Here is a 14,204-nt window from a genome sequence, read left to right as displayed (position 1 = left end):
TGGATTTTAAATATGTGATTGATAATTACTTAGCACGATAATGGTCAAGCATTTGATCGTTATTCATGAATACAAAATCTTCATTCACAAATCACAAGTATATGATGAGCTATTTAGAAATTCGGCATTTTCGTCATCCAATTCAATAGCATTGGGGATACTATGCTAGAATTCTATTACAGCTCCAGTTAAGAGATGTGAAGCATGAAGAATATCTCTTTAGGAAGTGTTAGCTAATCCGGTTAATTGGTCAACGAAATTAGCCATTTCTGTCATCTAGATTGGATAAGCTAGGAAGAATGTTAGAATGATTGGTCATATTCGTTAGCCCTACGTTTTTTTATTGCATAATGATGGAATTGACACGTCATTTAGTCATAGTAATTGATGTAATAAGTACGTATCAACTGCCGCATTCACTCATCTATCCTTCTCCTCATTTAGGTAAAATGTATCTTATTCGTGTAGTTCAAGGTGATGCATTCAAGTCCCGCAGCAACGCGCGGACACATTTTTTAGTTTCAATCTAAAGCGTACCCCTCCTAACATGAATTTCTGGCTCCGTCACTGATAGCGGACAAGGAGGGAGAAATATGAAGAAAGAACAAAAGAGGGAAGAAATGGGAGGAAGAGGAAGGGAGGCGATAGAAAATTTTCTTCTGAAATCGGATTGATGTAAAATATGCTTTTAGAATTAGGACGATGAAAAGAGAGGCGCGGATAGGACTAGCAATACCCGCTGGGAGCACGGGACTAGCTATACCGTGTTAGCGAGGCACGTAAGGCGAGCGAGTCGCACCTAATCTTATTTATTATTAGTCTCTGGCTTACCAAACATGATATTCTAGTCCAACTTAAGTCAGTAACCCCTTAGGAGGTGTAACAAACGGGCCCTTGTACTTTGCTAATACCTTGTCGAAACAAACACAAAAGTGTTGTTTCATATGAACACATTTAAAAAAAAAAGGCTCTCTAGGTTAAGAAAACCCTAGGAGAGCGACGAGAACTTCCCAACGGAAATTCGAGATTTTGCCTAATTTGATTGCTCTATCGCGTCATTGCAGTGAAAGATGGCTCTAACTGAGTCCTGTTACTTTATGGTGTGGTATAGAATCAAGAGATTCTTTGCACATCGTTATGGGTTTTATGTGAGAAGGTGGTCATGGTCAATAACCTTATGGAGGATATTATCACGAGGTTTTCTGGAAGGTTTGCGATAATAGAGGATGAACAGAAGGTGATCTTTGTTGACAAACAGAAGGCATTGGCCTTGAAGTCAAATAAGGTTTTTCTTATGGGCACGATCCTTACACAAAAGCTGGTGAACAAGGAGAACTTCAATCGACAGATGAGGAATCTATGGAGACCTAAAACTAATGTTCTTATCTTCAAACTGGAGAATGATAGGTTTGCTTTTGGATTTAACTCGAGGCAAGAGCGTTCCATGGTCGAAAGGGGAGGTCTTTGGTTGTACAATAAGCAAACTTTGTTAGTCCTAGAGAAGGCAGATGATGTTACACGCCCGACTATAGTTGCTTTGAAGTTTTCAAGAATTTTGGGTGCAAATCAAAGGGCTTTCTTTTTGCTACATGATGAGACAGATGGGCTCATTCCTAGGAAATTTGTTTGGTGAGTATGTGTTAACGGATCAAAGCCGGAAAGATAAGCAGTATGGTAGTATTTTGCGCATACATGTGAAGATTGATGTCACTAAGCCTTTGCGCTGGTGTGTGGCTATTCAACTGGAAGGACGAGTGGTGGAAGTTGACATTCGTTATGAGAAGTTGCCCTTACATGTTTCCTTTGTTGGATGATGGATCACGTTAAGGAACAATGCAACAGGTTTAAGGGTGCTTATGCTGACGATTGTTCTAAACCTTATGGTAGGTGATTTCAGGATGACGTTTTGGGTAAGGAAAAAAGTATGGTATCGGGCAAGAAGGAGGTTGGTCAATGAAGGCAACCGGGTCTGAAGTGGGTGAAGATGATGAGACTAACCGAGTCAAGGGCGTCAGAGTTAGGTCGCTAGGGAGAATTGGGTACTGCCAAGATGGTGTAGGTTTCCGACGAGATTGTGAATACAGTCGTTTTTGGAAATAATCTAGCATTAAGTGTAGGCCGCCATTCTAGGGAATCTCTCTCGGATCTTAATGAAATGGCTATTGATTTTGAGATGTTGAGCGAGAACCCCTTAGCTATTATGCCATATGAAGCCCTGCATTTTAATTATGCAGGTTAATGCTTGGAAAGGGTTAACTCTTCCATTCCAGCAATCCCCTAGCCCTTTTAATGGTGTTAGGATTTTTGGTACGTCATTAACGCAAGAAATTTATCACCAACCGCAAAGGATTCAAGATGGGCCCCATCTTGTAGGTCTGAGTGATGCGACCTAGTAGTTGGGTCTAAGTTTGATGGGGAATGGAGAGTTAAGGGTCCAGAGGCATGTGGATTTAGGGAGAGCCCAGTCTGAAAGGTCTGTGTGTTCATTGGGGTCAACCCATTTGACTTAGCACCATTCATATATAGTAATGGGGAAACAGGAAGAGGTAAAAAGCACAAGGCTGGGGTGGCTTAGAGAAAGAAAAGTAGAAGCTCTAAAAGAGGAAAAAATAAATTGCCAGACCTTGGTAAGAGGACAAGTCGGGATAAAGGTTTGGAAAGAGAAGCACCGATAGCAAAGAGTGTTTCGTTAATGATGCACCAATGAGTTTAACAACGGTGGAGACTAACATGTATCATCCCCACAGAGACCAATGAGTTGCATAAGTTGGAATTGTTGGGGGCTTGGGAACCTCCGAGCAATTCATGCACTAAATAGGCTGGTCCTTGCTAAAGATCTCATGGTGATTTTTCTATGCAAAACGAAGAGCTTGAAGGAGCATATGGAAAGATTAAAATCACAGTTGAATTTTGATTGTTCGTTTTCGGTACCAAGTAAAGGTAGTTCAGGTGGTTTGGGTGCGATGTGGAAGGAGGAGGCCAATTTGTCTCTACAGTCTTACTCTGATAATCACATGGACCTTGATGTTGGAGGAGTGGGGGAGCCTAATTAGTGAAGGCTCACCTGCTTTTATGGTTTCCTTGCGGAGGTTGAAGACATAGGTCCTGGAATTTACTTGGGCAACTCCAAGTTAATTCTTCACTACCCTGGCGTTGCATTGGTGATTTTAATGAAGTAATTCGTGCGGATGAGCAAGAAGGTGGTAATTCGCGTTGTGAGCGACAAATGGAGGGGTTTCGTAATTGTCTCTTATGGCGTAATTTGATTGATTTGGACTACTTGGGTAATAAGTTCGATTGGACTACAACACGAGGAGGAGGTATTAAAGTGATAAATATGCATTAATATATAAGCCATATTTGCACAACATTGATAAATATTATATATTAAAAATTAAAAAAAGTATAAATTGATAAAATTGCAAAACATCAAAAAGCAATAGAGCCCCTTTTGAAAACAATCTGAGTGAACTGTTGTTTGGCCTTACACTAAGTTATAAAAAGAATATGATACCAGATGCTTGGAATTTCAGATAATAATATTATATTAGGACATCCTTGGCCGTTAGATAAGACTAGCAAGACTGCCCGCGCGATGCTGCGGTGCTACGTTTTGCTGCTATACAACCTTATCTACAATAAGGAACAATGAGCAATGTTGAATTTAATTCCATCATCAATACCTTTAACTTGTAGGATCTAAATTGAAAAAAAAAAAAATATATATATATATATATATATATTAACATGGACCTTAAAATTTCTATCATGGAGAAAAATATTAACATTGGGAAAAGGCAAAGAGAGGAATTCTGAAAAGAAAACTGAGAGTACGGATCACATTGAATGGAAATCACAAACAGCAACCACATCAAAAATGAAGAATAACAATTGAAAAGGAAAATAATAATTGAACCATAACTGAAAAAGCCATCTAGTTTTGAATATTACAATTATGAAGCAACTCTTATAGGATGAGTGATTCGAACTTACAACATAGTTAGGAGTATTCCATCTCGCTATCAATTTGCTAAACCACGATCATCTATACCAAATGACAACATTTTAATCCTTCAAATTGCTTCTGAAAAGAAAAAGTAAATTAAATGCGGGGATCTATACCTTAAGACAATGGAAAAATTAGATTAAAGCTGGAAAGCATCAAACTTTACAACTTTCTCCAAAAGCATATATCACTACAAAAGTACCAATTTTTCACATTAATCAGAAATTATGCAATATTATTTCATATTTTCCAATGAATTTGAAACCCTAAAATTGTCATATGTAGACGTTCTTTACTTGAAATTTATTGAAGGAGCACTTGTCAAATGTTCGACTAATTTGGGAATTCAAACAAAATCCAGAGTGCAGTGATCACAATCGTCGAGACCAACATTGAAAAATGTAGATAAATTCACTGATAAGGCATATCATAAAAACCCATTGAGATTGAGATGATACTAAATTGAAAACATTCTAATTAAAATAGCGTCAGTCACCAAACGCACAATCAAAATAACAACATAGATTACTTTAAACTTGCAGAGACTCCAAAGAAATACCGAACTCATCGGCTACATAATTAAAAAAAAAAATTGAATAATGGTAAAAAAAAAATAAAAAATAAAAAAAAGATCCATCAGGACAAAAAAAAATTCTCACATGAAATTTAATCAACAGATGAAATTCTTAAGTTACCTAATTAGACCAAGCAAGAAGAACCAGCCGTTAATTGAGAATTCACCAAATAAAACAATGCAAGAATTGACCAAATAAACAATGAAAAATTGATTGCAACAATTGGAACAAAGTAACAAACAGAGGGTGGGATTTGCAGCTACACTGCAACAGATCTATCATTTATGCAAAGGAAATTTGATTACGAATAAAAAATAAATAAATAAAAAAAAGTGTGAGAGAGAGAAAGAGAGTCGAACCTTCTTGCAGAGGCCAGAGGTTCCAGGATTGAGAAACAGATAGAGAGTTATGTACTTGAGTTCTCCACTGTGCTTAAGCCAGTGGAGAACTCCAGCTACATTGTTAATTCTAGGGTACCTACAAAGTTAGCATCTTAATTAAAATTTAATTAATATTTTATGCATTAATAAAAGCAAAGTCCTTGCATATAAATCAAACCCATCAAATTAAATGTAAAATTAAATCCAATCCAGACTTGAAAATCCAAACTTTATATCAAAATGAGATTTTTTTTTTTTTTTTTTTTTTTTTGAGCTCACCAGTCTGACAGATTTTGGATGCCTGGAACCTCAAAAGTGGAAGCTAAATGCATCCCCTTGTACTTCTTTTTGTCTCCTCATCTTCCTTTTTGTAAAGTCCATAAAGCTAAAATTAGAATTGCTTCAAATAATTTGCCAAATTTTAAAATTCAAAGGGACACATTTTCAAACTAACATACCAAGATATCAGTAGTGGACACAAATGATTAAAATTAGTAATAAAAGAACTGAAATCAAAGCAAGAAAAATAAAAATTGAAGATTGATAGGACTTACCAACAGTAGCTTGTTTGGAGACTTAAATTGAGGAAAAGTAAACAGAGAGTGAGCAATAACAAAGTAAAAGAAAATTAAAACCTTTATTTCTGCTCTGAGATGGTATGAAGTTATGTCTACCAATTTTATGATAAATGGGTGAAATCGTTGTCATGAAATTTTAATGTTTAGGTTTCAATTTGTTGGTAGAAGCGGGCGAAGCAATGGAGAATGTTTATTCTTGTTATTGGCTGCAGCAAAGATGAGAAGAGTTAAAATCTCAATCCTCTAGCGAATAAGAATTAAATATATCAATGACTTGGTGAATGGAATGTAATACTTGTAACTCATAGCTTTTAGCACTAAATCTTCAACAAATAAGAGTTAATAGATCAATGACTTGTTCATTGGAATGAAATATTTTTATAAACGCTTAAAACCAAAATGCTATCAAACTAATTCCAAGTTCAAGAAGGCAGTGGAAAAGGTAATTATCAAAATGAGAAGAGTTAAACTAAATTAGGCATTGTTCTCAACACTATTAGCACACCAATGACTGGTAGGAAAAAGCAATAGTGCTAACCTGAAAACAAAAAGTTTATCCTCAGTGACAGACACCTTCCCCTCTGAATTCACTTCCGTAAACCTACAAATCACCAACAAAAACCCCAAACCCAATTCCTCAGACACTCCAAAAAAAAATACACCAAAATCCATTAAAAGTACAAAAATCACATATTTCCATCTATGCCTGCATGTATTTTCGGGATCAAAAATTCAAACCAAGTAAAATACCACTGGGTTTGTCGCTGAGATTGATTAAGTGCAATTTGTAGGGCACTTTCTTCTCCTCCAAGGTTAGAAGAACCCTTTGGCTGAAAGGGCCTGTCAGAAGCAAAAGATGGAAAATTATACCAAAGTAGCAAAATTTGATCAAACCCCAGAAAGGAAATCAAGGGAAATAGAGAGAATTGTGAACGTACAATCGCCGAGAAGATGAGGGGCGCCCAAGGCGGCCTTGACAGCGACCTCAAGAGCCATCTGAGAGCAGAGGAGAGCGAGAGAGTGAGAGAGAGTAGAAGATGAAATTGAAAGGTAATGGGGATTAACGGTTATGGAGAGAGAGTAGAAGATGAAACCAAACCTCTCAATATCTTCTTCTCATCCCAATCTCCGCCCTTGGATCTCATCAACAACCCAATATCCACAAAGTCACAAAAAAAAAAAAAAAAAAAAAAATTCAAATGAAAATCCATTTCTAAATCCAAAATCACAAAAAGGAAATTTCAACATAAAACCCATTCCTAAATCCAAAATCACAAAACCCCATAGATTCACCAATTAACAACCCAAACACACGCAAAAAAGGTCCCAAATCACCAAAACAAAACCAAAAAAAAAAAAAATTCAGCCGCAAAGGGAACAAAGGAAAAAACAAATAATACATTTATATACCTTTAGCACAGAGAGTTCCAAGAATCAGAATCAAAAATCCAAAAATCTGAAAGGGACCGTTTCCCAAATCTGGAAAACAAAACGCATCAGACACGCACAACAACGATCCAACGAAAAACAAAAGATCGAAACCATATAAGCTGATAAACATGCAAAACTCACCTGGAAACGCCGGATTAGATCGGTCGCAACCAAGTCCGAAGCGAACCCAAGATGGGCACAAAATTTCTGAAATCAAAAAGCAAAGTCCATGAGATATTAACAAAAAGAATCCAAAAAAAATGGAAAATCGAAACCCCGTGCGGTAATATACATGTAAAACTTACTTGGAAAACCCGGATCCAACCAACCAAAAACCCAAAAAATTATTGGAATCGAACCAAAAAGGCAGAGAATTTAACAACTGTGACCATTAATCGAAGAACAACTAAGCAAAATGGTCGACGTTTTGAACAACGAAGCAACACGATGAAGAAAACAGAAGCGAAGGTGAAGAAAAAAGACGGCGAGAAACAAAGCAACTGGAGATATGCGAGAGAGAACAGGCGAAAACAAAAGAAAGATCCAGAATAACCAAAGCCAAAACATGCACGGATGATGGACGCGTGGAATCAAAAGGGCAAAACAGCCCTTTCACTGTACAGAAGCCGAGAGAAACCCAGCTGAGAAAATTATTTGGAGGGCATTTCCGCCCTTTTACTATTTCTGAACAGTGCCAGATTCAACTGGGTTTTAGTATATATAATGTGTGCGAGCTGGAGGCACTGAATCCGACGGATTGGAAACGTATTGGAAGCTTCGACTGACTCATTTTTCACGAGGGATTATTATGAGTGCAATTTTGCTCATCATTTTTAAACGATGGTAATATTCATTATCTTATTTATCATTGTTAGATGAGTTTGAATAAGATATGTATCTATCTACTACATGTATCTCGAAACTCAAATTCATCTAAAGATGATGAAGAAGATAGTAAATACACACTATAATTTATGATGGTGAGCAAAACTAGTATTTATTACACTTTGTTTTGTTTATCATATATTTTGGAAAATAATTGTGGTGCCCACATGCCAACATCATTTTTGTCAATCAATTATAGAACGTGTAGACATGAAATTCATATAAAAAAAAGAAAAAAAAAACAAAATTATTATGTTGTAAATGAGCTGTAGATGGTTAAGTAAATTGGACTATGCTACATGGTTGGAGTATTTAAAAAAAAAAAAAAAAAATTCAGCTTGAGTTTGTTGGGTTTGTATTTTAACCTTTTCAAGAGAGTTTGTAGTTTCTTTTTCAAGTATGAGTATCCCGCTTTATGCCGCTGTGGTTAATTATTGGTGTTGGAACCATAGGTATTTCTATTTGTTGGTTTGCACGTGATTCTATACATATCATTTTAACTTTAAGAAATATTAAGGAGACTTCTTAAAAGTTAGATTTTTCATGGATTTTTCGTCACTTCATGTTTTTGGTACAATTTTCATGTCAACATTATAAAAACATTCATTGCACTAAAAACATAGTCACTCAGTATTATGGTATGGTGGTATTCCTCTTCACTTGGAAGTGAAAGGTTTTAGATTCGAATCTTGTGGATAACAAATTTGATACCAAATTAGGTTGCTCATTATGTGGCTTAGCCAAACTCCCCCTCCCCTTAGTGTAAAAATATCGATGTACTCAAAAAGAAATAAAAGGTGGTGAAGAGTCCATTTTGAGAGTCTCCTTAGCATTTCTCTTTAACTTTGCGTTTGAAATCGTCACGAATGTGGTATGGAAACTGATGAGGGGCGAAAGTTTTACCCATATTTGATGCCTTGTTTGCGTTTCATATTGATGTCTTACAAGTGAAATAAATTTTTTTTGCTAATTAAACGAAATAATATTTCTATATAATTAAATAGTTGAGACCAACCCAAATGAAAGGTGATCTCATAATATATAACCTTGATCACGTAGAGATAAGATACTCAAGAGCTAATATTCCTTGGAGTATCCCAAGAATTATGCTAACTAGATGGGCTTGACTTGAGCACCAACCAGCTTAACCTATCTACACGCTAAGTCTGTCATGATTACTATAAATAGAGGTTATGAGGTGAGGGTTAGTGCATTTCCTTGCAGTCGAAATTTATAGAGGAATTTCTCCCTCGTAGCCTTGTCACAAAAATCTCTTTATACGTCCGGTTCATCACAGTAAAAGCGGAGACCTATAGGGAAACCCTAGAGGAAACTCTATGTAGCAAATTCATTGCACGGCATCCTAAGTGTGTACACGAAAGCTCTAATTTTGTGCATTCTTGTTCATGGTTTGTACACGAAAATCACAATATCCACCATAAAAAAAAAAACTCAAAATCACGTTATTTTTAGTGGTTTGATTTTTAGGTGTTTATTAATTGGGATATGTTCTTCTATATGAGATGAACTTATCTTCAAAATGTCATGCGAAAAAATGCCACAATTTAAGGGCGTGTTTGTTTGGTCTCGTTAAGTTTCACTAGACTGGTTAGGATTACTAATTAATGAAATCCCATGTTTGTTTGTAAGGGGACTAGGTTTAATGAGACTAAAGGGGACTCGCCCAGACTAAACGCCTCACTAGGCGTTCTTAGCGAGCCCCGTCCCACCCCCCTCGGAAACTGGGCAAATTGCTAAGACCAGCTCTGCTTTGCCCCTCCTCTGTTCACCCTTTCGCGACTTCTCCACTTCATATCTGCAGACTCCTATATTTTTTTTTTTCTTCAGATAACTCCTTTTTGTGAAGCGGCCATGGATTTGTGGTTAGAAACTCATTTCCCAGAAAACTCCTCTTCCCAAAAAACTCATTTTCTCTTAGAAGCTTGTTCTCTGAGAAATTCATTCCGTGGAGTTTTGTAAACCCATTTTGTGGAATTTTGCAGTCTATCCCTTTTCAAAACCAGATTCAACTCTCAAAATTTGAACCCAGAAAATCCAAAAAAGTTAGAAACCCAGAAAATCCAAAAAAGCTAGAAACAAGGGATGGCAATGGGGCGGACTGGGTTCAGATGTGCCATCCCCATAACCGAACCCGTTTGTTTTCCCCGTACCCGAAACCGAAAAAAACCCGAACGGGTATTCCCAGTAACCGAACCCATCAGGTAACGGTTTTCCTATACCCGTAAAATTTAACTGATTAAACAGTGAGAGGGACGAGGAGGCCAGTGGTGTCTCGGTGGTTGGTTCTCGGGGGAGTTTAAGGTGATGGTGCGAGAGGGACGAGGAGAAAGTGTGAGAGGTTGCAGAGATGGTGTGTGGTCTGGAGGGTGTGGTTTGAGGGCTCGGCTAGAGATGGTGGGGTGGTGGCATCGTGTGTGCATAGCTCGGGAAAGGTGAGGATTGAGGAGAGTGTAATGAGGAGAGGGAGAGAGAGAGAGGGAGAGAGAGAGAGTTGCAGAGAAGTGAGGTAAGGGAGAGAGCACGGGAAAAAGAGAAAGGTGAGGGACGGGAGAAGCACAGAGCACAAAAATGGGAGGAATGTGAAGAGAGAGTGACGTGTGTTTTCTGGAAGAACTCGAAGGCTTTGAAGTGTGCATTACAAGCTCAAAACTTTTGTAGTCTCCCATGAAGTATTAAAGTTGTTGGAGAAAAAACATAGGAGTTTCATTCTTTTATAAAAACATATATATAATAAATATTTATACTTTTTATTAAAGAATGAAAACGGGATGGGTTCAGGTACGGGTTCGGATCGGATACCCCTATAACCATAACCAAACTTGAAACCGAACAATTTACCTAACGGTTACCCATAACCGTAAAAAACCCGAAATTGCTGCTCAAAATTGAACTGTTCGGGTCGGTTACCTGTGGGTATCAGATTTGACGGATTAAATTGCCATCCCTACTAGAAACCAAGAAAACCCAAAAACTGAAACCAGATTCAACCCCCATCTCCCACCTTCGAGCCAATCACACATGCACCCGCCTTGACTCCTAAATTTTCATTCTCTTTCTTGCTTTTTGGTTTGATTTTAAGAATTGCAATGGATTTGTTAGGAAGCAAAGAGGCAGAGAAGGAGATTGCAAAGAGGCAGAGAGAGAGCTTTGCAAGTTATCTAGGTTCTCATCTTTTGAAAAGTAATCGGCAAACTTTTAGGTGAAACATTAACTAGGCTTCTAAAAATTAAATAACTACTAAATAATATTTTATAATATAAAATTTGTTTGTTTATTGTTTTTCAAGGCAAAAGTAAATTAAAAATGATAAAAAAAAAAAATTTGGATCCTAAAAATAATTTAGTCTATAGTTGCAATTTGTCAACTCACAAATCCTAATTTGGATTCAACGCACCCTAAGTCAACTCATAAATCCTAATTCTATGTATTTCCTAAAACTTAGTTTTGTCTGCAATTTGTCATAAGTTGCACTGTAGTTCCTGACGACAACTGGAGGCACATCGGACCATATTTTTAGACACCGATGGCAAATGAACAACCTTACAATTAATATTTCTGTATTTTGTTTTGAGAAAATGTAGATGGTTTTAGAGTTATTTAAGAAAAAAAGTTTCTTGGTTTGGTACAGAATTTTTATTTAAAGTATCATATTTATTTAAAACATCATGTTATTTATGCTCTAAAAACACTACCATTGATTTGGATTGATAATATATCTATATTTGGAATGATTATCTCCTTCATTGGAATTTATGTTATCTCTTTTTTTATTAATTGATTATTTCAATTATAATACAATCTTTAGAATATTTTGTTGTGTAAACCACCCTGTGACTCAGTGGTTGGGGACCAATTTTAAGCCCGTTTTTCACACGACATGATTTGATTCGCGGGGGTGGCGAATAGCATGACGGGATGGTAAATTGCATGACGGTAGCCAAGAGAGGTTGAAATGCCTCTGTGAGTCTTCCCCGACCCCTGAAGTATGGATTGCCGTGATGACGCTACCAGCTAGTTCTTTTTTAGAAGAAAAAAAAATGAATATTTTTTTGTGTGATTATTCTTGTGCTTTTAGATGAATGAGAGAAACCAAAAACTCTTTTATAGTATTCTTGATTCCTAGTTATTATTCGGGTTTTGATGCTCGTATCATTTCTTCTCTGGGAATCCAACTTATTCCTCGCAAGGCACCAACTATCCTTCATGTGTTTTGGTATTCTCCTTGGTTTCCTTGGATTAAACTTCATACAGATGGTTTGTCTAAAGGAAATCTTGGTCCTCCTACTTGTGAAGGAGTTTTTCAGGATTGCCATGGTCAGTTTCTTGCTGGTTTCTGCCAAGGGAATGGTCATTGCAACTCTTTTTATGCATAATTATCAGTAGTTATTATCTGTGTAGAGTTTGCATATCAGTGTGGTTGGCATTGTATTTAGTTAAAAAATGACTTTCTAGTGTTATTTCTACTCTCTAATCGACTGATTTTGATCCTTCTTGGCCTCTTCTTACGCAATGGTCTATTTGTTTGGACCGCATTCGAAAGATGACTTTCTATGCCTCTCACATATATCGTGAAGGAAATGTAGTTGTGAAATTTTTTGCTAACATGGGCTTGTCTTCTCCAACTTTGGTATGGCATGATTCCCCTATGGTGACTGTTTGTGCTGCTGTATTTTCAAACAATATGTTGGCTTTCCTAGTTTCTGCTTCTCAAATTAATATGCATCTTGGCATACAAGTTTGTCTCAATTTTTTTCTTTCTTTTCTTTTTCATGTTCCTTGTTCTGTTTTGTAGGTTTAGAACTTTAGGTTCATCTTTAGAGGGGTTAGGTTTCATTTCCCCCCCCCCTCCTTTTCCTTGTATCTTTGTTGTTTTTGTTTCTAGAAGGGTAAGGTTTATGTTAACCTTGTTATGAAACTCTAATTGTGGATGCCACATATGGATTCATAAACATGCCACCCAAAGTGGATGTTTTAGGGGAAATAGTAGGTGTGGTGTCCATTATGTAGTAAGTTTGGTAGGTTTTGATTTGACATTTTGCCTATTCGTTTGTCTATATAATGAAGCCAAAGTATGAGAAAAACACATCAATAAAAGGAAGTTATGGAGGAAATGAAAGAGAGGAAGAAGTGGGAAATAATAGAGAGAGTTATCCTTGTACTATTGTTACCCCGATGACGTGCTCCACTTAAATTGACTGTTGAGGAACCTCGTAAATATTGTGTCTTATTTCATTTGATCCACTGCACACATACCGCCGATTTCACAATACGTTATTAGCATGAAAGGTTCTCGTGTCAGTGGAAAGCACAATGCCACAAATTCAATGAAGCACTACCTACCTCTCACCTCTGTCGGCTGAAATCTCACAGAAGAACAAATGGTACAGACTCAAAATCCGTAGGAAAAACTGACAACCATGTAAACAGTGTCTAAACTCCAACTTCCAGACATCTGATTGAAATACTTCCTTCTTGAAAGTTGTTCATTCGCCTAGTACCTAAAACATATCAAAATTTCAGAAAAATCCAATGGTGTGATTGTCGCAGATGTTTAAAACACCAATCCAGTTTCCAATCCGCAAAATACTAGACAACCATTTTATGAGTATCAAAATTTCATTTTTAATAGCTCAGATCGAAATTGTTTCTTCACAAAAGTTGTTTGTTACCCTCTTGTCCATATTATACTAAAATTTGAGTTAGATCTAACAGTTTGATCTTCTCATAAGGTGTAGACACTACTCTTGGCACCAAAATTTACGGGAACCGTTTCGACTCTTTCGAAACTCATCGGAGGAGGAACACAAACTGGGACATATTGTTACTATCACTTCCTGGGTAACTAAAAATACTTAAGAGTTGTGAAAATAAAACTAAAATAAAATAAAAGGGATGAAACAAGAGGATATGGCATACAAAGAAAAAGAAAAGAAGAAAAAATGATGGAGACTTAATCATCACCTTTTTTCTATTTTTGATATATTTAAATGAATGGTGCTGGCTTAAAGCTCTTGTCACAAGCTTTATTTCCTTAAAGGCAATTTATTTACCATGGCTGGAATTACTGCCTATTGCTTTAATTTATTTATTGTACTTATATTTTGTTATGATGAGTATATATAGAACTTGAAGTTTCTTGATCCTCATCATATAAAATGATTGGATCTGAAGTTCCGTCATATAAAAGATTGGACCTGAAGTTCCTTGATCATCATCATACAAAAAAAATTAGACATAAAGTCCCTTGATCCTCAGAATACAATAAGATCAGATATGAAGTTCCCTGATGAGTACCATAATTTTTAAGTGTCGTAGTGCCATAACTTAA

General features: G+C 36.6%; 1 long non-coding RNA gene across 5 annotated transcripts; it reads right to left on the bottom strand.

Moving 5' to 3' along the window:
* Positions 1-3,565: 3,565 nt before the first annotated feature.
* Positions 3,566-7,679, bottom strand: LOC137742799 (uncharacterized). Of its 5 annotated transcripts, none has more exons than XR_011069433.1 (8): positions 7,276-7,679; positions 7,112-7,177; positions 6,478-7,018; positions 6,290-6,379; positions 5,241-5,325; positions 4,941-5,058; positions 3,994-4,084; positions 3,566-3,633 (listed from the first exon to the last, which is right to left on the bottom strand). It is a non-coding gene; the product is annotated as an uncharacterized lncRNA (long non-coding RNA). The 5 variants fall into 5 exon arrangements; XR_011069435.1 differs by lacking the exon at positions 3,566-3,633 and adding an exon at positions 4,123-4,196 and having other exon boundaries at positions 3,756-4,045; XR_011069434.1 differs by lacking the exon at positions 3,566-3,633 and having other exon boundaries at positions 3,756-4,084; positions 6,478-6,535; positions 6,639-7,018.
* Positions 7,680-14,204: the final 6,525 nt, after the last annotated feature.

Source organism: Pyrus communis, chromosome 8, assembly GCF_963583255.1.
Source record: "Pyrus communis chromosome 8, drPyrComm1.1, whole genome shotgun sequence".
In the NCBI taxonomy this organism is placed as follows: Eukaryota; Viridiplantae; Streptophyta; class Magnoliopsida; order Rosales; family Rosaceae; genus Pyrus; species Pyrus communis.
The sequence above is the reverse complement of the archived record's forward strand: the minus strand, read 5'-3'. Positions and strand labels throughout refer to the sequence as shown.